The sequence below is a fragment of the Ylistrum balloti genome, unplaced genomic scaffold (genome assembly GCF_031769215.1).
Source record: "Ylistrum balloti isolate Yb309-2 unplaced genomic scaffold, AGI_CSIRO_Ybal_v1 Utg370568, whole genome shotgun sequence".
NCBI classification, from domain to species: Eukaryota; Metazoa; Mollusca; class Bivalvia; order Pectinida; family Pectinidae; genus Ylistrum; species Ylistrum balloti.
In genome coordinates this window covers 360,053-386,253 of record NW_026782356.1, presented here as the reverse complement: position 1 = coordinate 386,253, position 26,201 = coordinate 360,053, and the positions used below count along the sequence as shown (strand labels likewise).

Sequence of the window (26,201 nt, the reverse complement as noted above, 5' to 3'; positions counted from 1 at the left end):
CCACTGGGTAACTTGGGATTAGGAAGAGGAGATCAACATGACACATCTAGTTAACCCAAGAGCAATTCCAAAACAATAATTTTTCAACAAAAATTAAAATTAAAGTAGAAAGGCTCGATTAATTTTCAATGTCCATAATTTAAGGACGTATAGTTGTCTAATTTACATAATCTAGGTGTCTATTCTTTTTGTTTTCATTAATTGTTTTCTTGTGTTTATAGTGTTTTTTGTTCAGGTTATTTGGTTTTCAAGTTTTTTTTTATCTTTAAAGTCCTTTTTTTCTTTCTAGGCAACTGTATAAAACTCAGTATTTCTTAAGTTTCCATAATCAAAACTTCACAAATTTCACCTGAAGGATCTGCATCAAAACATTTACTGTTAGTGTAGTTAAACGATTTGTCCAATTGTTTAATGTTAATGCATGACAGGTTACCTGTGTGTCTATATTTAGCTTACTCAGGTGGTAGCGAAGTACGGTAATCCTATTGATTGCCATTAATGCCCCATCACAGAGCTGTAATCCTATTAGGGTACCTGTAAATCACGATGGATTCCTGCCAGTATCTGCAGCATCAGCAGTCTGTTTAACAAGTAATCGACCACTTTCACTGACGAATACAGGTATACAGCCAATCTATTGAAGGAAATACATAAACAGGAAATAATTTATAGATCTTCAATCATACAAGTGTAAATAGCAATATCGAACAAAGTACTGGAGTCGATATTATTCAAAGTTTCTGAATATATGGACCATACTAATCATTTATGCTAGATTTGAAAATAAAAAAAACAAGTTTTTTAACACAATATCAACAGAAATTAATTCAGATTTCAGTCATAAGTATGGAAATGAATCTGAAATGGGTTCCAAAAACTTTCACAAAAGTTTCTAAAAAAAAAAAAAAATTATTTTAACCTTTACAGTAGTCATTCAAAAATATCCAACACAAAAATCGTTTTTCTACTTTTTAATTGAGAAAACATCTTGTATGATTAGAAACAGGTGCATTGTAATTTACAAAGACCACTAAACCAACACTTTTTCCAGGACACATCTTCATAATTCCATGTTGGTATGCACATGGTTGCATGATATTTGATATACCTATGTTTCTCCAAAAATAAAATGTTTACAAGAGAATCTATTGGAACAATTTGCACCAAGACCAAATGACCTCCGTAGATGGTGGGGGGAGCTGTTTACAGGCAAGCCTTTTCTTATCTAAAGAATTGGCCCATCATCAATTTCTTTTTGCAAGAGAAACTATAGCCTACCACACATACACAATGTTGGGGAGATAAACCAGTAGCAGACCCTGGAGTACTCATCATCACTGCCCACACTTTCTAAATCCATAATCTAAACTTCAACGAAAAACAGCACCACAAAAAATATCAAATGGAAGAAAAAATGTTTTTCTGCTGGTCTACTCCATGATGTTGACATGGCTATGAATTAAAGGTTTTAAGAGAAGCTAGAATTCCATTGTTAAAAACAACATACAAAAAAACTGTGCGGGCCAAAGATATTGAGGTAGAATGGCATAAATATTCCCTACATTGGCTTTCTCCTATATATACAACAACTCTTTTGTTTGACAAGGTTCGAAAGAAAATGTAGAAAACACAACAGACTTAATTGGATTGATGGAGTTAACTTGTGTATCAGATGTTTAGAATTCCTAGCCCTTGTATAAACTCTCAAGTATGGAGAAGTGGAATCTGCCTATCATAAACTGGATTGTAGCTGCTCCCTAGCTCCAGTCTCTCTCCTACACCTAACCAACACATACATGCACTTGTAATATGTTATAATACACACAAGAGTTCTGCAAAACATGACAAACTGAGGAATCCTGGGTCACTTGATAGATTTCCTGGCCTAGCAGAACTTCATTTCCTCCAGACCTTAATCATTCATATAGAGATGTAATATAAGATGCCGTGTATATTAATTCTCTCAGTAACCAGATGTATTTGCCAAGGATGAAACCCAACCCACTAAACAGTCATCCACGCTTGTCAGGGACCCATCTTCCTTCCATCAAAGTCTTTGTCAGTTTTTTTTTTTCTTGTTTTCTTTACAATGAATCAAAAGGCAAAATATACTCGTGATAATATTATATACATCTATACAAATAAAGCTAAGTTAGTAACTGCAGATCAGAAACCTGTATACTACACAATGTACCTGTATACTACACAATGTACCTGTATACTACACACTGTACCTGTATACTACACACTGTACCTGTATACAACCTGTATACCATTGTATATATACTACACACTGTATCTGTATACTGTATATACTACACAATGTACACACACATTGTACCTGTATACTACATTGTACCTATATACTACACACTGTATCTGTATACTACACAATGTACCTGTATACTACACACTGTACCTGTATACTACACACTGTACCTGTATACTACACAATGTACCTGTATACTACACACTGTACCTGTATACTACACATTGTACCTGTATACTACATTGTACCTATATACTACACACTGTACCTGTATACTACACACTGTACCTGTATAATACAGTGTACCTGTATAATGCACACTGTACCTGTATACTACACACTGTACCTGTATACTACACACTGTACCTGTATACTACACACTGTACCTGTATACTACACACTGTACCTGTATAATACACATTGTACCTGTATAATACACACTGTACCTGTATACTACACACTGTACCTGTATACTACACATTGTACCTGTATTGCACACACCTGTATACCACACTGTATAATACACATTGTACCTGTATACTACACACTGTACCTATATACTACACACTGTACCTGTATAATACGCATTGTACCTGTATAATACACACTGTACCTGTATACTACACACTGTACCTGTATACTACACATTGTACCTGTATACTACAAAATGTACCTGTATACTACAACTGTACCTGTATACTACACACTGTACCTGTATAATACACATTGTACCTGTACACTACATATTGTACCTGTATAATATACATTGTACCTGTATACTTGTATTGTACCTGTATACTACAAAATGTACCTGTATACTACAACTGTACCTGTATACTACACACTGTACCTGTATACTATACACTGTACCTGTATACTATTGTACATTGTACCTGTATACTACAACTGTACCTGTATACTACACACTGTACCTGTATACTATACATTGTACCTGTATACTCGTATTGTACCTGTATAATACACACTGTACCTGTATACTACACACTGTACCTGTACTATACATTGTACCTATATAATATATACTGTACTTTTTAATAAAGTGCATTACCAGTAAGGTGCATTTGTATTATCTTTACAATCAAAACTATTTCATAGAAAATTAACTCATAGACATACTAGTCACAATTAACTACTGCTTTAGCGATAAGCTTAAATGTGCAGATCACAAAATCGTTTTTTCTTTTTTTTTGTTTTTTTACTTTTTTTTCAGCAATATTTATTCCTACCTCTGGCATCAAGCAAGATAATTCTATATATAAATATAAAAATAACTTCAACTACATTGAATCTTGAAACCAGGACAAGTTTGAAGATATTTTGATATGATTACATACCGTATTAATTCAGTGCTAAGACCATGCCAGGTAAAAAGCCCACCCACATCAACACAAGAATCAGTAAAATTGCCAATAAATGCTTGATTATTGTCCTGTAAGAAGTCCATAAGTCCATCTCCCTATTGAAGTCAGAAGTTAAGTGTTGGCCCTCTGGGCTTATTGAAGGATATACATAGAAAAGTATAAATGTTTAAGTCTATTTTTCGACCATCTCCTCCCGACCCTGTTTTGGGGGAGACTCTTTTACTTTGTTACAGTTATTGGTCACTGCCTAATTTTCCAATACATGGAAACAAAGATCAAAGATCTACGGTTATCTGTCGTACCAGATCCCCCCTCCCTCCTCACTTCCCCAAGTACTAACTGGCAATCATTTTCTTCAGAAATTATTCACTTTTTTACTACAATTAGGTTCCTTCCTTCCATTGCTGTTGTAAAATGTTGATTTATATCGGTAATCAAAATACTTTAATATGTTTATTTAGTTTTTTTTGTACAAATTTTTTTTTTCAGCCAGGAAATATGTTCTACAACAAATACATTGTGTTTACAAAAATACAAACAGGCAGGACTTGATAAAATGATACACAGGGAACAGTTTCCACGTTAAAGTTGATAAGACATGACATATACATATACAGAAAACTACAGGTAGTTTCCAACTATATTACATGTATTTATTGACCGAGGCAGACAGCTGCATTTTTAAAGGTTTTCAATAAGAACACCTATCCTCTAAGAAAAAAGAATCAGTGTACTGATTAGCTTGAATAAGGTAATAATTGTAGAATATCTGCTGTAATTTGCAGTAAAATCTGTCTAGTATTGGGAAAGATAATATACTCTTCTGTACCAGTACAGACTGCTCCTGGTTGTCTAGGAGACCAAATGAAAGAGGTTTGCAGATTTATTATCAGCCTAGGAACCCCCCCCCCTCTAAAAAATACCAACCCAAGAAAAAAAAATGGTTGTCGTAAAAATGATTCTCATCAAAGTATTTAAAACCAAAACCCTCCAATACTTCTCAAATTTCAAAGTAAAGGAAATGAGCTTTTCACAACTCTATACCGGAGTAAGGGAAAACACTATACACTACACAGACTATATGATCATCTTATCATACGCAGCATAACTTAATGTTCTTTATTGCAAAATAGTTTACCATTTCATGTCAGCGACAAACTATATATAGGGTGTTCAATATTGTATTACTAATACTTATTCAGGAAGTAATATATCATGATATTTTATAAGTCACTAAATTCAACACTGTTTGCTTGTTTCTGAGTATGTCTACTCTGTGGAGCTTTATCATATATACTTGTCCTTAATTTTAACTTTGAGATAAAGGTAAAACACGTATTGGCGATAGAAATCCAGATTTACCTGAGTGAGTTTGAATAGTCACACAGGTAGCACTGGGACAGACGAGAGTATCACGTATCAAACAATAGCTACCTAAAAACCTACCCTGCATGGGCTACATCTGTGTTCAACAGCTACATCTGTGCTGGACAAGGCCAACATGAGGTGTACACATTGGGAACAAAGCTTACCTGTGCACACCAACAGGATACCACTTAATACCAGAACATATTACCAGACTTACCCAGATTCTCAAAATGCCACCTGAAGTTGTCATTCTGTCAATTTTTATTTGTATTAATATCAAACATTAGCTATGATTCACTTTGATTTAAACGCCATTCAATTGCACATAAAATAGTTCTCAATGTTATCTCCTGGAAAAATGTTTTTCCATTTCGTACTATTTAAATGCTTTTTTTTTCTAGCAGACGCCAGCGTTGGTGAAGACGTCTGGGATTTTTTGTCTGTTTGAGATTTTGAAATGTTTGCTTTTCTACATGATAGCAGTGTCACACACTTAAAACTGCAAAGCCTATAAATCACATCTGAAAAACTCTCCTACCCTTAAACTTCATACACCAAAATTACATAGAAAGTGTGAAAAAGCACAGAAAAATACAAGTCTTTTCACAATGACCTCTTTAGGAAACCAGTAACCTTAAAATGAGGTTAACAAATTTTTGGCCCATTTCCATACCCCAAGTTAATGTCTTCTGGCCCGTCTACAGTCTAGCACCTCACTCAGCAAATCTGCACAAGTTTGAAATAGTGTAGAAGGCATCCTGATACACTTCCTATGATCAACAATTCTTTTTTTTCCCAATACTCTGTACCATCCACATTTAGTACATAAAAAAATTTATTTGCAGCTGATACAAGACCAATGACATTAACCTTTGACCTTTAACCTGTATCTTTCCTCCTAGTAACATTGTCTTGATCTCAGACCATGGCAATTGACAGATCCAGGGTGATTCAGTGATTGACAGCCATATGTGTATAGCCTAACTCTACTAACAGTCTATCACGCATTCACTGCCATACTTAGTCAGGTTTCAATATCACCAAATACTTGTATAAGAATTGATCAATTAGCTTCACCTAACTAAGGCAAATGTCTATATATACATTATTGATTATGCGGTCCCTCCTATGTTTTGCACCTCCTCACACTGTAATTGTGTGATATTAGCTGCCCTACATGCACAAATTATCTGATCAATACATGCTCAAGTTCTTCCAGCACTGTAACATTGGTTTATTGTCTTTTATGATCCTTATCCTCAAAAACCTCATCATTGTCATAATCAGCTGAGTGTTTGGTCGGCACTTCCGCCCAACTCCCAATCCTCATTACCATGGCCTGACAGACAAACACTGCCACCACCAACCCTGCCCTTCTGTAATTTCATTTGATGCAGTTATATCAGAAGCCAATTCATAAATATTTTATTCCGAACTTAATGTAATGTTTAATGTATCCCTCTTCTGCTGTAGCCTGGGAGAGTTGTCTGCCCATCATTAACACTGGTAATCATGAAATTTAAAATCTTGATCATGCATCAGTGAATGAGATGCCTTTTCCCCCCTATTATTGTGTTTGTGTTGTGTGTGATTTATGCTGTTTTGTGCACTCAGTGGTGTACAATACTCATGTGCATAAGATTCAATTAATTTTGTCGGAATCCCTGTTAGTTAGCCCACAGTGGATGGCCTGCGTGCAAGTCTTACTGGCAGACTGACAGGCAAAGAACCTATTGAGCTCATTTGATTTCAGGGAAGCCTATGATTAGGGACCAACAACAACGATTTTGTAGCATTTTGTTCAGAACTATTAATATTTCATTAGCTTGTATATTGATTGAGAATAAAGCGTTTCAGTGCTGGTAGCGTAGGACCCGGTGTTTGGTCGACTTCTGGTAACGTCATTGCCTGCACTGATAGCTGCCACTGGGAGTGCTGTCTGATTACCAATATCATCTCTGCTCCGCCTAATCTGCTGTGTCACTACTTGCATTTCACGCCTCATCAAAATAAGCTCCTTCAGACATGAGTTGTCTCCCATATTCTATAAAAGAAGAAAAAAAATCCCAAATGCAACATGATGAAACTTCTTTGTTTTCTTTCATTTTGTTAACCTAGCTGAGCAAGTAAATGCTAATTAATAACTAATTGGCATAATAACAAGTCAATCTAGGGACAAGATCTCTGATAACAAAGTTGATACATCGCCAAGACAAAAGGCTTGTGAAGTAAACTCACGAGTGATCAGTTAGTTTTATAAATAAACCTAAATCAGAGTGCACAAATTGTAAAACAAAATAAAATGTTTGAAAGACAATTATCTTCCAGTCACTGGACAGTGTATTTTTCTGCCAATGAATGATTTATTAATGAAGTACTGCCTTGGATATGAATCCGTGAACTGTAGGTTGTGTAGTCCAGTTTTCATACAAATAAAATATATTTATACATTTATACATGTATATAGATTAGAGTGTAAGGGAGTAGACCTATGTTTTACCTGTAGATGACACACAATGTTAACGTACTACTGTACTAATGTAGACTATTGTTACTAGACTAAGTTGATTATCCCTTACCTGATATCTTAACACACTCAAGTCTACCTTTGGTATCACCCTGTGAGGCCGTATTCCCCTCCCACGGGGCCACCCCCTGCACATCTCCAAACTAACAAGGATTCTATCACGACAAGGCATAAATCTTCAAACATGCACACACAATGTTTTACGAAACTCATTATTTTACATAAACAAGGAAACTAATTATATAAACATTTCAACCATGACATATAATCTCCACAGTTATGGTTCTGTTTCTAGACAAGGTAAACTTGTCAGCGAATACTGTGTTAAGATATCCAGGAGACCTGCAATGATACTTATAATAGGATTTTTCTTATTGAGATTACATAAGATATATTTTCTACTTGATGATATAAAAATTGTCCACTGATGTCAAAACTCAGCAGGGACACCTTAACTATCAGTATCTGTATATTTCAATCTTGCCGTTTTAAACAAGTTTTACTAGGAAAGTTAAACAATATATAATACATACTCTTACTCTGGAGTAGACTTAGAATCATGCCTGACATTGATAAAGACTTTAGATCAAATATCTACAATTTTACATAAGAAGTGAAGATCTACAATTTGTTCTGAAAAATATGAATCTATTGTTTGATATTACAACAAATGTGAAACAGGACTCTTCCTTATTCTTTATCAACAGTTGTACACAAGAAATGTGAATCAGCTTTTCACTTGTCTGAAATTAGAATATTGATTCAATATTCCTCCTTACTCCCAGGAGGCAGCTTGACAAATGAAATGTGAATCAGTGTTCTACATTTCGTAGCTACAGTTAGGCACAATCAAAAATGCCACTTGTTCATTTTATGAGTGATTTTAAGGTGGTACCCACAAACTTGACCACACTATGATAATAGAGGACAAACCATTTATCGTGATATTGGACAAAGGTTAACCACAAACACATAGTTTAATTTTCTGTGTTATAGCTATACATCAGGTTAAAGAAACATTTCCACATCTATATCAGCTGGATGTAGTATGTCAAGTCACAAATCAGTCCAACTTTACGCACTAGTTAACATGTCTGAAGAGGATATGATGAATATTTTATGATACCACAGGTACCAACACATGCTCCATTAATTCTAGATTAATAGTTTAACAGGTACAAAAAAAATCACACGATATATAACATCAAATTGTGCAACAAGTATATTTCCATAAAGATGATGTATAGAGTCTTTACAAAAGGATATATGCTGCCATTAAATGTGAAACCATTAGCCTCCTATTGTTTCAGTCTGAGGATTAGGCTGGGCCACTAGAGTAAAGGAGGAGTGGGAGGATGGGTGGAGTTGAGGAATTTCTGTGGATTAAACGAGGTGATACTATGTGCCCTCCCTACATATGATAATACATTAAGGTAGTTTAACAATTAAGTGATGTTTATGATGGTAATTCAGTAAAAATGGTACTTGGTAACTTCAGGCTTGAATCTATATGAATTTCACTTGGATTTTTTTTTGCGGATTTTTTTTTTCATTAAACTTTGCACTTTGGACAGGGGAGGTGCATTATTTAGGTATAGATAGTCATAAATTAAAGCATTTTATCATCAACTTAAGCAAATAAAACTTGTTCATATATTTCAGTGTGTGCTACCTGTGACATGCACAATTAAGTGCATCAGTATAAGGAAGTACGGTATAGATTTTATAACTGGTTACAACTTCTACTCTTGTTAGGTCTGCATGGTATGTGTTAGCAGTGTGTTTTCTTTAATTATCTTTGTCAAGTAAACAAATATTGTGGTAATAGTTTATCCACCTCACTGATTGTTGGCTGCAGAGTCTGGGTGGTGGGGGAGCTCCAGGAGGATTTGGCACTAGGGCTAATAAACTCATCACTTCACGCCAGTGAGCTGTATGGTAATGCCATCCAGCCTGCCGACCAAACATTTGGCAGGTATGAAGAAAGACCCAAAATGAAGAAAGATGGTGTCAAATATCCAAATTCCACAGTGCTATGAAGAAAAAACAAAATAACATGGTTAGCATGTATTAGTTTGTTTTGCTTTATGTTCATGTAAATATTTATTTACTCTCATGTAATATGTAACTTTTAAGAACTATTCTTTTTCATTCTTTCTGAATCTTATAAAATTTAATGGAACACATTAGCATTGCAACTTAGAGTGTTGATAAGTATGACCAGAAATTAATTCAATTCATAATGTAAATTATAAATTTAAAACAGTTTTCCAACAAAACACTACATGAATACAATTTCTATTAAAATTTACAACTGTAAATCACATGTTTTTGATTTCAAAGGTAATTTAGAATTCTTTGATTTATGCTACATGTATATGAGTCACAGCTGTAAAAATGATTTGTAGGACATTGGCAAACAGTCGAAGGATATTCCTGAAAGAAATACATATTTTTGTGAGAGAATCAATATAAACAGCCGATAAATGCCGAATGGTACATCATCCTCAAATCTACACCACTTCCCTAGCTTCCATTAAATTAATTATAACCATGAACAAACTACATCTACACATCACAATCCTGCTTCCAGGACAGTGCTTGCCCCCCATGGGAGCTGCTTCCTCTCCCTGATTGGTCCCTCAAAGGTGGCATTTTAAATACCAAGTTGTAATCACATTATATACAGGATGTATTGAATTTGTGTTTAATCTCAGGGGAAATTCAGTAATACTTTATTTTCTCTCAGATATTGTGATCATTTCTTCTGTCAATCAATATTACAGCAAAGATAAAAGTGACAGTATCTGCAACATCAGCAACATGCCTATACATTGTCATGTTTCCTCATCAATTTGTGTTGTTGTTGGGTATTGGAATTGTTTGGAAATGTTAGCATTATATGGCAAAAGAAATAAGAGTTGTCCCTTTAGATTTTGCAAAACTTTCTTAAAGCACTACTGACATTCATTGCACAAAACATTAAAGCCTCTATGACCAAAATGACACAAATAACATCATCATATCATGACACTGAAACTTTTATTAGTGATACTTAATAAAAAAAAAACTTAAATTAATTCAGAAAAAATAATAACCATTTATTATATTAAATGGGATTGTTGATATATCAAATCAGTTCTAAATCTGTATCGGACTATTTTATTCAAATAGTGAAAATACTCTCTTATTAATATTTTTCAAGTGAACAAAGTTTCTGTGCTATTATATTATCTAGCTTTCAGTTGGTAAATATAATCGTATAAAGAAACCCTGGTCTCTAATAATGTATCTATCACTGGGCCACAGAAAAATATAATAGTCTGTTTGTATTTACATGTGTATCTAATGCGACCTGTTTACGTCGACACGATATACGTGTAAGATATGTTATCCCTCTGTTATTTGACGCTCATCTTCTGTAGAATTACAATGCTAGTTAAATGATAAAGTAAGCATGTGCTAACACAAGCCGAGTCGATGGACTATCACTGCTAACTGCCTGTCACGCCCGACTCTCTCCAGTCACGTTGCAACGAGCACCTGTTTTAGTCTTGATCACCAGAACGCTTACACTGTACGTTATCCATAATCAGGGCCTAGATTATGAATATTCATCGTAGAGAGGCCCATACCATTGTGTAGAGTGCTTTGTACTCCATTGAACAGTGAAGTGCATAGTGTTTATCTTTTCAAAGATTTACTTTCATCAAATTTGTATGAAGGAAAACAGGAACAGATAAGAAAAGACAGGCCAACGATATCGTCATGACCCGTCTGACTGCAGTTAGAACAATGGCAGGACGTTTGGGGTAAGCATTGTGATTTCCGAGGTCCCAGTTGTAACAAAGTTCCAACACCTTACAACTCCCGACTGTCTACCTTTTGTTAGTCTCCGCTTTGAGACGGGTCCCAAGATGTAACGGTGGTGGCCTGGGCCAGATTTGTGATGTTTCTATTATTTCTGTATTATATGTCAATCTGACGTATACATTTAATATGTATTTATAAACTGCTGTAAATGTTCGAGTCAAAATGTTACTTTTGGGAAAATAATGATCTTGTTACTATTTTTAGATATCACGCGCAGCGATGTAAACAAAACCACGTTGTTACGCATTGGTCTCGTGCAACGTTGAAAGGTATTGCGTATTTGTAAAATTCTATGAATGGAAAAGGAGAATCTTTCATGATGTGTTGATCTCAGCGTGTTTATAAGTGCTTGTGTATTGTATTATTGCAATTTACAGAATTAGTCACTAACTACAGTTGTATATGATTTACCAGAACAAGATGAGCAGTATGTAAATCGCCACAGGCATGGACATCAGTTTGACGACTTACAAAATAGTGTTTACAAGCATTTGTATAGTCCAGTAATTGAAATATACACAAGTCAGATTAATTCATCGCTGACGCTTAGGTAGGAACCTAGCTACGTCAATCTCTAATGCTTTTAGGAAGGGCTGGGTTGTTTACTGCTGGTGAGACGCTGAGTTCTTCTGAGACCTATTGATCTTGGGGATACAGCATTTCATAGTAAAGTGCTCAACTGATTGTGAATTGTTTTATTTTGACAGACTTGAGATCATGTCTGGAATTGCCAGTGCCAGACAAAAAATAAATGTTGTGATCATGTATCATGTTGACTATGGCTATAGTAAAGAAGAAATGTGATGACTGCCTTGAAAAAATTACAGAAAAAAAACAGTAATGTGATTAGCCAGTAATCAAAACAATTAAATGATGAATAATTAATTTGCATGAAAATGTATCTTTTTTTTTTTTTTTTAATTTGCACAATTTCATAGATGCTGCTTAAATACCACAATATTGTTGTGTAAGTCCATGACTCTGATTTACCCAAAGTTTCCAAGGTCTCATTGTTACAATTAATTATCAAAATAGTCACCACAATGTGATTGGTATAATTATCATTATACAGGAACCTTTTGTTTATTAACAGGATTATGATATACAACAGACTCATTAGTTTCATGATAAGCAACTTACTAAATTATTACATAATAAATTAGTAATACATGAATCTGTCTTTCGTAATCATCATGGTTATGTTGTGACAGGGGACAAGCGCTGGGACCTTTTGTTTCTGATATCTTGTAAAATCTATATCTCACTTGTAAAAGATCTCCTGAAAAGTTAACTGGCTTATAGTAAACTAATCATCAGTACAGGTTATATACTGACTATACAGGTAAAGTAAACCCTGTCTAAAGTGGCCATCACCAGGCCAGATGATTCTGGCTTGAATATACAGGTATCATATTGGAAAACTATCTAAAGTGACCATCTTTGTGATTACATTGTATGTACCCTGTAAAAACTGACCATCACTATGACTACTGTCTACACTGTTGAAACTGGCTATCACTGGTACCAATGATTCTGGTGTGAATGTACAGGTATCATAGTGGAAACCTGTCTAAACTGACCATCACTGGGACTACAGATTACACTGTATAAACTGCCCATCACTGGGGCTACAGTGTCCACTCTATAAACTGACAATCACTGGGACTACAGTGTCCACTATAAACTGCCCATCACTGGGGCTACAGTGTCCGCTGTATAAACTGACAATCACTGGGGCTACAGTGTCCACTATAAGCTGACTATCACTGGAACTAGTGTCCACTGTGTAAATCATTGTTTTTGTGCTTTGCTGATAATTATACATAATCAATGTATACTTTATTTTGGACTCATTTTAATGATATCAGATGTTATTGATTAAAAATTAAGAGATATGTTGTGTTCATTTCATATAGATTTCTTAGAAATACACATGAAGCAAAATCCCACTTTAAATTTGTAATTTTCTGTGATTTCAAATATTACTGTCATCACAAAATGACTTGAGATCTGTATAGACTGATTGTGTATATGATAGAAGGAAATAGTAATGTTTTAATCTATGTCAGCCCATAGATAAAGTTTCAAGTGGTACAATGCCTATGTGTCTAGCATGTTTTTTTCAGGACTCAAATCCTGATAGGTCAGTACAAATAGCAGGATGTTGGATCAGATCGTAAAGGATTAAACTTAATCACTTGATGTGTAAGGTTGATCATCTGGGACGAAAACCCTTATAAAAAAAGTTATAGATGTATATAAATCTGTATAGCGTAAGAATCAAACTACATGTAAACAACAATATAAAAAAATAAACAACATTAAGTATTAGGATATATTTGACAATTAGGAGACTAGCAACAAATGTAAGTTATTATTATTGGCTTTTACGATTCCCACCCCCCTACCCAGTAAAAGATGCTGTTATAGTTCATATAAAGATAAAAATTACATGAAAGGACTCTTCAAAACAGACAAGCTCACATAATAGAGATAGCTCTGCCTTTACGATTCAAAAGTGACAATAAATGGTTTTAAAATTGACCGTAGTATTGATTTTTTTAGTTAAATTGTATAAGTATTTTTATAAAAAAAAAAAAAAATGTTCACAAAGCAGTAGTTCTTAATGAGAAGATGTGTAATAACCCATGATGCAAAACAAGGATGACCACAAGCAGTAGACCCCATCACGCCTCTCACCCAAAGAGGATGACCACAAGTGCCAACAGACTGACTTATGTCTTTAGTTACCTCTGACCTCTGTGTGGTCAGCTTAGTATTTCATGGCCAGGACATTAAACAGACCCTGGTCAGTTTGTAGGTCAGCTTGACCCAAAAAATGGCTTGTAAGTTGCCCCAGGGGAATAGATATAAAGCTAGCTATGGTCAGACTGGATACACTGGATAAACATTTGCTCTCCTCTGTGTCGCAGGCCTCTGATAAATCAGTTGTTTGTAGATAAATCAATAGAGTCCCCTGACCCGATATCCTCACCAATATGTCTGATGGCATTATGTGATCACATATATAGAAGTAGATTGTGATGCTCTTCACCAATCACGGCTCTCCAGACTCTGATATGCTCTTTTTATATCCTTTGTTACTAGTGGTTCATGAGCAGTTATCCATACTCATCTGCCTAAATATACATGTATGTGAATGATTGAAGTGATCTGCAAAAACTAGTTTCAATTAATTAGTGGTAAAAATATCCTAAGCTGCTCGTTGGACTATATATATATTGTTATTTTGTATTTAGTAAGTGTGAAGAATTTCACATTTTTAGGTTCTCATGAGTGATATGTGATACTTACTGGAGCAATATTGGAGGCAAAGATTATAAAGTGTAGTATATTTATATGATTAGCAATAACATTAACCTTCATTCCTGTGTCAAGGCCCCAATTAGTGGTTAAAATCTGTGTTATATGTTATATGTGTCTGTATGAGCTGTAACTTCACAGCAGCTAAGGTTAATGACTCAGATCTATGGTAGGATACCAACATTTACAGGACCTTTAAGGTCAAGGTCAAATTAATGCACTAATTGAGACCAGACTAACAAGGGGACATGGATTGCTCTGCAGCACATCTCTCAGCACCTTATAACATGTTGATATACAGTACAGCAAATATATGTTCTCCATGACTTTTATCATAATAATGTATCTAGCACAAGTCATGTGAAAAGAACAGACATGGAAATATGGTGGAACATTTTCTTCTAAAAGAAAAAAACAAGATCTGTAAAACAAGGGACAGTTAACTGAAGAATTTTGGATGAACGTGATTCATGATCAGTGCATATATCAATCATACAGGTAATTAACACACAGTATAAATCTGACTACTCATACCTGTGTTTTAGTAGAATCACGACATTCCACAGTGAGGTCAACACAGGTCAACATAGACTATAAACCTTTCACATATTGGTAGAACGTAAGAAGTCTCGTTACCAGAAAGCCTGAATTAGAATGTGTGTCTTCCATTTTGGCTAAAATTCTGTTCACAAAATACATAACTTTTTTTGCAGAACTTCTAATAGATAAGTTACATCAGCTGTTTTAATTTGAAAATATTTTTTATGACATTGTGTTGCTGGTATGTCAGTTGTGAATATCCAGGTTTTTTTTAAAGTGGGTCTATAGATCTACTGAAAGTTCTTACCTCACTCTAACATTCAAAACTGGCCAGTACATAGACTAAAATGACAATAGTAGATGGTGTTACCAAATACAATGTATTGTTTAATTTTTTGTTATGAATCAAAAAAGACGTTTTTCTATTTTTCATTTCTTATATCTGCAGACAGAATAATACATTTATTAATGATGAAACATACCAATGAGTTGAGTTTTACAAACCTTGTGTGAAATCCTGTTTTTATTGATCGTTGTTAACTACATATCAGCTGCCTGTAATGTGTATACATATTATATTTGTTGAGTCATCATTGTAATGATATAAGTAACATGTTTACTGTATCAGAATCTTTATGTTTAATAACTCCACCTTGTTGTGAGGAAGTTCATTCTGTAGGGCAACACACTTGGAAAGTTTCAAGACCAAAACATTTTAAGACTTAAATGATAATTTTCACTGAAAAACTAGATTAAAGCTATGTGATGTTTTAGTGTCATGATTTTTTTTAATAACGTTTCTGAATTTTTAAGATTGGGGTTTGAAAAATGGCATTGGATTTATGTCAGTATATTGGAACACGTCATCATCTGGATGTTTATCCTTTGGTGAACATTAAGGAAAGCACCTGTAACATAAGTCAAGGAGGGCTTCAATAACAGTCAGTGACAGGAATTGGCATGGACCATAATCTTTGATACTTTTCTTTTCTAATCAAGAATTCATAGCCATACATATTCATGATGTCATTGAAAAATGTATTTTGAATCCCTGTTATAACTCTGATCTGCCAGAGAATTAAGAATGATATCCCGAAGAAAGATTACAGTGTGTTGTTCCACCAGCTAGTCTAGATTAAGCAATCAGGACTCTCAATAAACATGTATATATATTTTACCGTTTACATGACCTGTGTGATTGAAGTTCGTTTTGATTGGTAGGGTATTATATCTGTATACTATTTTCAGTCAGTCATGTAATAGGTGTTTTGTAGATTTACCTGTCTAATCACCTGATCAGTAGGACACAGGTATTACAATGCCCAACGAACACTGGCTGATAGATCACCCTGTAGCTAGCTAGTGTATAACCCTGGTTGACCTTCCCACTAGTACCTTACCTATGTCACTGTACAGGTAAGTTATTTATTTATAGACCAGATACACCTGGATGTCCTGTGTATTTATATACATCTATATATTACATATGCATGCTATACACGACTAGCCCATTGGTAAATGCCCGTTCTCTGATATTAGCCCATGTCAATTGGATATAAAATTTGTGGTGAAGACATGCTCTGAGCTCGTGTCAGTAAGTCAACCAACACACATTCCATCTTAACTACATGCAAATATTTGTCTATATGGTAAATCATATTGTAGTTACAAGCATTGGTTAGGATTTTTAAATTTCACCTGATAGAAAGTAAAAATAAAAAATTGTTAAACAACTTTGGTTCACAATTGTAATTATTAATAATTAGAATACATCCCCAAGGATGAACTGGATGAAGGATGAAAATACCTGACTTTACAGTATGCAAATTTTGTTAATTTCCTGAAGAAAATATGAATCAGAAGTAAATGGGAGCTAGATTGATGTATCGATATGTAATGTATTAAATGAAATTAAGCTCTGATTTTATTAATGCTGAAATATACTACTTTCATGAAAACAAAAGTAGTATGTTACAAAGATAAACACATATTTTTACATCTATAACAAAGTTGTTCAACTTCCAACATGTAGGTCATTTGTAAAGGTCACTGACCAAGGTCAACATCCTGACTAGACTGCTTTACTAACTCAACTGATCTACATCTGAAGCAGAAAAGATAACTCTGAACGGAGATTGTAAGAAAGCTTTATAGTCCAAATATTTTGTATAAGACGGAAACTTAAGTACTGGCGCAGTCAATTACTACAATTCCTCGAGAGCAAGTTCTAGGTGATACCATGTCAGGTATTCTGGATAAATGTTGATAACAATAACAGGCAGTTCTGTGTAACATTGATGACCATAACAGGCAGTTCTGTGTAACATTGATGACCATAACGGGCAGTTCTGTGTAACATTGATGATCTATATATAACGGGTAGTTCTTGGTGCTGATGAGGACTAAATTGGATAGTTCTATGTGATTATTAATTACTATGACATGTAGTTCTGGATAATCATTGACAACCATAACTGCCAGTTGAAGATGATTTTAGACTAATGTAATTCTTAGTCCAGGATAATTGTTATAAAAAGGGAGGAATTGCAGAGAACACGCATGCAACCTTTCTACTTCTAATATAGGGACAGAGTATCCAAATGGAGGTACATATCTCATATATTATGGGGACACAGTATCCAAATGAAGAAATATATATCAAGGATGCTAATGATATGAAAATGGTCTGGAAGTGGAACTCTTCAGGATAAAGACCTGTTTACAAGGCCAGCCATAATAACAGTATAAATCACAGAGATTATGTAGTTTCTAGGATTTACGTTGAGTCATGTTGCAGCAGTGAACACCCACAAACGCAACATGACTTAAATATGATCATTGTCTGATACCTGTGATAATAATGTAAAAAAACACACGTCAGGTGTCAGATGTCCACATGGACACCTAGTAAATCTCCTCTTGATCAGCCACCTATGTATTTAGCCAAGCCAATTCTGTCAGTATGTGGATGATATGACTGTGGCTGTAATGAATTGTTGTGTGATTAGCTGCTAGGATGATTTGTGTATCTCCTCTCATACAGGTCAGCTGTGGTCATCTTTGGTGTCCTGCCTGTCTGGAGGAGGTCTAGGCTCAATAATAAATACATCATAGATCGATGTTATCAGTTATCAGATAGATACTGGTCAACACTGTTTGACAACAGTGATAAGTCCATATACATCTCATTAATTCAACTATTGTCACGCCAAGAGAGCTCTGATGCTAATCAGTGAATAAGAGAAATAAGGTTTCTTGTCCACACTATTGGTAGGTATGCTAAACTGCATGACAGAACATGACATTCCACCTTACTGATTCAGTACCTTGTAGATAAAGGGTACATGACTAAATTTCTTAATGACTGTATATATATTCATGCTTAGGAAACAAGACAGAACTTGACATTACACCCTATGTAAACTGTCCCTTAAAACAGGGAAATATGAAGTGGTTGTAAATGGAGACACTAGGAAGAGAAATGTGTTGTTAAAAAAAAAAAAAAAGATCAAAGTACAATTGTCAAGCTTAAATGTTTTGTGACTGGACGGATTAGAGTTACCACATTTCTGTGAGGACAATCATCACATAGTTTGAGCTTCGTCTAATTTGATATTCACATCTATAATATCTAGAAACTGACAGCTTGACATACTGATAAAGTAAATGTTCAACTTTGATAGTATTTTCGAAGATATTTTACATACAACAAAAATTTGTGCAGTTAAAAAAACCATTTTGCAGCAGATATAAGCCTTGGTTTAACAAAGTCTATTTTGTGCCACCAAACACATAAAATTTCTGTTTTTATTCCAACATTTCAGTGGAGTGTTTCACAGTAAATATCAATATCTTTTGTAATAAATCCAGTCTGCTACAAAACATATTTTCATCTGAATTATTCCTAATAGTCCGCGACTGAAAATAGATAATGTCCAGCTGGTGATTCACCTTGACATGTAAGTTAGACATACCTAACAAAGTAAATATTGTAATATCTGTTGATTCAGCAGTTTGCTACTTTTTCGTGGGAGTTTTGTGAATTAAGATAGTATAGATTGGTATATGGTGTTACATTGCTATCAATCATGGACTGTACACAAAGAAAATGTTACGATATATTTAATGTACAGAAATGATGAAGTAGAGTGATCACATTGTGTAATCTAATTATTAACTCCGCCCGAGAGTAATAAAATTCTCCCTTGAATGTTTGCCAAATATTGTACTGCTCCAGAGCTGCTACACCAGTCCTGTAGAGGTGTTCTGTTCCTCATGCTGTGTGATACACCACAAAAGCATCAAGACAATCAGTGGTTTTCACATTTTTACATGTCTGTAATACCTCAATGTGGATATGAGAGTTAGCACTGATTGACCTACACACCATTGTACACCTCCTTGACATAGCTTCAGGGTAGGGTGGTTATACATACCTAGAATTGCTCAGAGTAGGCTACCCGCTGGGCCAACTTATACGAAAACCTTCACTTGTGACATTATTCCACCCATAATGCACCCAGGGTTTGTATCACCTTAAGATCACCCAGAGTCAGGTATAGACAGACAGACAGACAACTTTACTTGTACCACACCTAATACATCCAGAGTCCGTTATAGACAGACAACTTTACTTGTACGGGAGACAGACAACTTTACTTGTACAGGAGACAGACAACTTTCTTTGTTCCACAGACAGACAATTTTACTTGTACGACAACTAACACACCCAGAGTCTGGTATAGACAGACAGACAACTTTACTTGTACAGGAGACAGACAACTTTCTTTGTTCCACAGACAGACAATTTTACTTGTACGACACCTAATACACCCAGAGTCCATTATAGACAGACAGACAGACAGACAGACAGACAGATAGATACCTTTACTTGTACCACACATATACCCAGAGTCTGGTATAGACAGATGGACAGACAACTTTACCTGTTTCACCTCTGATAAAAGTCAGGTGTAGACAGACACTTTAACTTGTACAGTAGACAGACAACTTTACTTGTACCACAACTAACACACCCAGAGTCTGGTATAGACAGACAGACACCTTTACCTGTATCACCCCTAATATACCCAGAGTCTGGTATAGACAGACAGACAGACACCTTTACCTGTATCACCCCTAATAAAAGTCTGGTGTAGACAGACACCTTTACTTGTACCACACCTAAAACACCCAGAGCCAATTTGGTCTATCACCTGTTTAATTGGCCTGGCGTAGATCATCTTTCTCTATCCTGAAGTCCAAAGTTATTTTGTGTATTTAGGCCAAAAAATATTCATGCAAATTTCTCAGTTGAACTTTGGGATGTAAACACGATCCATGTACTTTTTATTTATTTATTTGGAGAGGAAGAGAGGAAGTTCATTATAGGTTACACATTCTCCTTGTACCTGCACTTATAATTATGATGTAACACTTCACTCCCCCATCTCCCTCCTCCTCCAACCCACATCCTGTGATCAATGATGCTCGGTGATTTTGTGACATTATTTTTCCTGTCAATTTCAAAGTTCAAACCAGAAGTAATATGATATTTATAAAATCTTTTAACTATGAAAAGACTTTTTTATTTGAATTATGAAGTCATCAGCATGGTAAGAAGTTAGTATCAGTAAGTTTTCCAGAAAATTTGATTTAATCAGTATTGTATACTCTTCTATTTTTAGGTAGGGAAAATTTACTGAAGCCAATCAGCTAAATGTATTGTTAATTTTACTCCCGAATGAGGAAGAACGTGACCGTACTTCCTGTTCGTCTGACAACTCCCACTCATCAATCTATACACTAGAACTGTCATCTCAACAAAGAAGGGGATTTTTATTTTTTATTTAGTTGTCTCTTTAATTCTTGAAAATCCCTTCTTTTCTGGAACACTTTGTTTTAAATACACAGAATGAAAATCTATTTTTATATTGGTAATGAGCAGTGTACATTATATGAGTTGCATTGAAACAAGAGGAAATTTTAAATTGACGTAGTATTACAACAAAGGAAGAGAAGATTGTGTACGTAATGTGATTTTCACACATATTGCTTGCGTGGGATAAATTAGGATGTATCAGCTAATGTGTATGACATAGGTGTAGAACTGTGACGTGCTGTGTTTACGTACATACTCTCTGTACCCACTTACCTGACTCAGGTGTACAGTGTAGAATTATTGTGTCGTTATTAAAAAGGTCATACTGTATGTCTACAATGACAACTTACTCGTGTGTGTATCTACACATTATTTATGCTGTTAGTCAGTAACGTTTGTCCACATGATCAACTGAAAACACCGTTCCTATAGTCGTACCTGTTGTTGTAAGTATTGTGTTTGACATTCATTCCTGGGTGGCTTTGATTTTATTGTTCAAATGTAAAGGAGCAAACTTATCTATGTAAAGAGTGTTGACTAAATAACTTTACTTTACCTATGTATTCCTGTTTAAACTTAGTAGATCACTGAAACGTAATGGATTAATGAACCTATATTACTATAACACATAATTTTAGGAGACTTTGATAAGCTTTATAGACAAAATATATATTATAAAAAAAAAATCTTGATTGTTGAATATATAAGTCAAGGTAAACTTGTGACGACCTTTAAGTACATAAAAAACATAAGTGATATGATTATTGAATTATAAACATATCAAGAATGAGATAAAATACACAGTAATGTCTTGGTAAGTTTAAAGGTTAATGAGAAATGATTTCCTTGTAAGATTTATTTGGTAATTAGGTAATTGAGTATTAATATTTTGGTGCATAAATAAAATGAAAATACCCTATTTCGTTTGTCATGTTCATAGTTTCAGTTTCACTCCCTTTTTACAGTCAGTGTGTATCAGTAGTCAGTACGTCTTATAGAAACAATAATACAGGTAAGAAATTCGTTAATAAATTCTTTTATGCCAGAAGGATACTATAAGACATCATTGAGACATCAGTATCTGTTTTCATTCTATTACATTTTGTGGTGTAATGACTAAAGGTTAATCACATGAGACTGAGTAAAGGAATCAGTGAATGATTTGTGTATTTCTGGTTGTGTGATACTGGGTAGACTTTAACGTCTTTACCACTGTGAATTACACAGGCACATTCAGTATTTCAATGATATAGACCATAGTTATTGTCAATGTTACTAGAAATAATTGGTCTGTGTAAGTATGTCATTGTACTTATTATACCTGTATATCTGCCTCTCAGAAACAGCTTTGTCAGCGTCGATTAGTTATCCATCAGTTTTAGAAAAATATCCTTGCATTAAAAACATTAATTAGCATGCTTCTAATGTAGTCATAAACGGCAAGGGGTTTTGGAGTAACCAGGTATTAACGAGAAATGAGATCAAATGATATATTCTGGTAGCTGAAGCTACCTGTACAGGTGAAAATATTGATCTTTGTGTTCAAAAGGATGAAAGTAGCATTGACAATCATTGAATTGTGGTACAAAAGCTGTCACTTATAAGTCTATTAAACTGAACAATTAACACGTTTCCCAACCAACAAATATTAGTCTTTATCAATATTGTGTGTATGTGAATCATTAGGTGTTACATATTTAAGTTCTGTATCCTCTTCCATAATCATATGTTCACATTCTGTGTTTCACAATTTCTGTCCCGAAATTCTGTCAGCGGCCCTTTCTTTAGATGGGTGTTATCTCACCTGGTGTTACCTAATTTATCATTAAGGTCCACCTAAGATATGTACTTGTTCTATATCATTTTTCATCAGAGCTACATAAATTTCTTACTGGCATATCCTGGAATGGAAGTGTTGTGTACCAAATGTAGGCCAACAAATATTACATCTTTTTTAATCAGCGACCAAGCTTTATAAAAAAACTATACAGACACTCATAAGTCTACATATATATGTAACACTGGTACTGTTCAGAAAAAAGTGTAATATCTGTCACATGACAAAATAAACACCACACCATGCAAAGAAGAGTTACATAATCTGTTCATGTTAACCACAGAACTGATAGCCTTGGCATGAATATGAAATTCAACTCCTTAGGTTTTGTTCTTTTTACCTCACAGTGAACACGATTCTCTTCAGTAAAAGTGAGCTCTCATTTTCTTAACATTCTTCAATCCAAGCTACTAGAGGTACAATGTCACAGTTTTGACCTTGGATTAATCCAAATCACTAGAAATTCGATTTTTCTCTGTTGACCTTGGACAAATCCAAATAATTAGAAATTCGATTTTTCTCTGCTGACCTTTGACAAATTCAGATCACCAGAAATAAGATTTTCCTGTTTTGATCTTAACTTAATCCAGGCTAATTAAAAACACTGATGACCTTGTGTACAAACCAAAACAATATTTTACCCTATACTTTTTACCCGGTATCAATTAAAAATACAGGACAATGAGGCCTCTGACCTGATTGGATTAAGAACTTTAGTCTGTTGACTGGTAATTAAGACAGTTTTGGATGTAAGATCTTAATCTCTCTAATCACGGCTATTAAAAGCAGAACATCAGTATAGAACTTATGTACAATGTATGAATTAAATCAAGATTCTATTTTGTAAATATCAGAAAAAAAATTGCTTCATTCATTGGAGATTCAGCAAAGAAGAAAGCTATCGAGGATAAAAATTTTACTCTATTAATACAAAAGATATTGGAAATATTTGAAGTTTGTGTTATAATTAGAAACATTAAATTGATCGATTGGGGAGAGCAGAAGTTAAAAAATCATTCTATTGAATTTGTGTTATTGTTAGAATCCATGTTGTACTTATTTCCATCACACTAATCAAGGCTATTAGAATTTCCTCTCACAATGCATTAAGACTGGTGGTAAGATTTCCTAACAAGGTTAAAATTGGTTAAATCTTACCAATTAAGTGCTGTGGTGGAGACTAATGTTGATATAGGATGGAATTTTATTTGTGTGAAAATGTAGTTAAATTCTTCACCATATTGGGAAGTGACAGATTGAGTCCTGCATGCATGTAATTTTGAGGAACTTAAAATCAATAAAAGTCTCCATTATCCCAACAGCCCAGATTATTACTGGGAAATTGACACAGTGCTTTGGGATCTGCGCTTTCTGTCAAAACAGACAATAGTTATAAAGGGTTAAACATCGAGACAAAATCAATAGACTGTATGTTTATACAATGTACATAAGCCACTATGTGTCGGTGAGAGGCATTTACTGCAGTGTATTTTTTTATCATCACAAAATGGGGCATCGTAACCAGAGCCCTAAATTAAATAGGGGCTCACTTTGCCAGCAAGTTTCACTGGGAGGGACAGAACCTACCCAGTTGTAACTTGTACTTCCATTGACCCTGTTCATATGGCTTTCATAAACTATGCTAATATTAACTCTCGGATGGCCCGTACACTGTATACTGGCAGCAACAGATTACATTGTTAACAGTAGATAGCTCTGAGTGTGATCCGCATATGTAGCTATACAGATGGTGAAATGAATTAGAGAATCCAAGCATTTCACATCACAACAAGTCGGCTGGTACTGGATACAAATAGCTCTGATCATTGGAATGTTGTTTAACATTACTTACTGAACATCTAGAATTAGCCATGCCAGAATTCTTACAGACTCACTTATTGAATCAGAAAGGAGAAAATGTAATAAAAATTTGGTTTTAAGTTTTAAGGTTGTTTTTTTTTCAACTTGCTATATATGCAAAGAAGTTCGACCACCCATGGCTTGGCCCAGATTTGAGGAGCCTCGTCTAGACAAGGAGTGCTCATTGGCACAGGGTCACACCAACAGAGCAGATTAATTTAGGCCAATTATGATAAATGTTTGGTTTATTGTTTCTATTTTGTCTTGGCAAAACAACAGTTACAGAGCTTGTTGTGGACCTTTAGGGCTTGACAGTCCTTAGGAAGCTAACCAAATATATGACTGACAACTCATCGTCTCAGAATTAAGGCACGAGAGCCTGGTTATCTTTTCCTTATTTTTTTTCCCGTTCGTTTTCTGTGAATTTGTTTTCTCTGTCAATACCTTATGAATAACGATATCCTAGAATTTCTATTCATGAACTGATCATACCTACTTTACATTCACATTTTGTACAGTTCACATGTACTCTTGTCACTTCACATGCATCTAATGAAGTTCATTGATCTCTTTTGATTTGAAATTTTTTGAATATCAAAATGAAATTTGACAATTAAATATTTCTACTGATAATAGATACATTCTGTCTGAGCAGGCCATGAAAGACTATTTCAATTTTATGCATTATAAAGTTATGTAACATTGTGTGTTAAATATCTGCTTGCCAAGTCATTAAGTAAGAAATGAACTAACTCTGTAAGTGAGAACTCTTTGTGTGTCTATGATCACAAAAACCGGTTAATCATCCATTATATACCTAATGGCCAGGTTCAATATATCATTTATTTACTTATTAATGGAACATACCTGTGTGTTCATTATATTAGCAGGACTATTAAAAAGTCTTCGTATCATGTTGTATCTCTGTGATTACCTGTCCTTTTACCTGTAATATGGTAACTAAAAGGTTACCTGTCCTATTGTAACATGATTATACCTGTCTGATTGTAACATGGTTGTTACCTGTCTGATTGTAACATGGTTGTTACCTGTCTGATTGTAACATGGTTGTTACCTGTCTGATTGTAACATCATAGTTACCTGTCTGATTGTAACATGGTTGTTAAATGTCTGATTGTAACATGGTTGTTACCTGTCTGATTGTAACATCATAGTTACCTGTTACCTGTCTGATTGTAACATCATAGTTACCTGTCTGATTGTAACATGGTTGTTACCTGTCTGATTGTAGCACCTGTCTGATTGTAACATCATGGTTACCTGTCTGATTGTAACATGATTGTTACCTGTCTGATTGTAACATCATAGTTACCTGTCTG

General features: G+C 34.6%; 1 protein-coding gene across 4 annotated transcripts in view; it reads left to right on the top strand.

Moving 5' to 3' along the window:
* LOC132556391 (zinc finger MIZ domain-containing protein 1-like) overlaps window positions 1–26,201 on the top strand; it is an 82,126-nt gene that overhangs the window by 21,623 nt on the left and 34,302 nt on the right. The window contains exon 1 of one of the 4 annotated variants that reach the window (XM_060220797.1): window positions 11,244–11,358. The exons of the other annotated variants lie outside the window; for them this stretch is intronic. The gene's annotated coding sequence lies outside the window, so the exon portion shown is untranslated. Of the gene's footprint in view, window positions 1–11,243; window positions 11,359–26,201 lie in introns of those variants that run through there. 4 annotated transcript variants of the gene reach the window in all.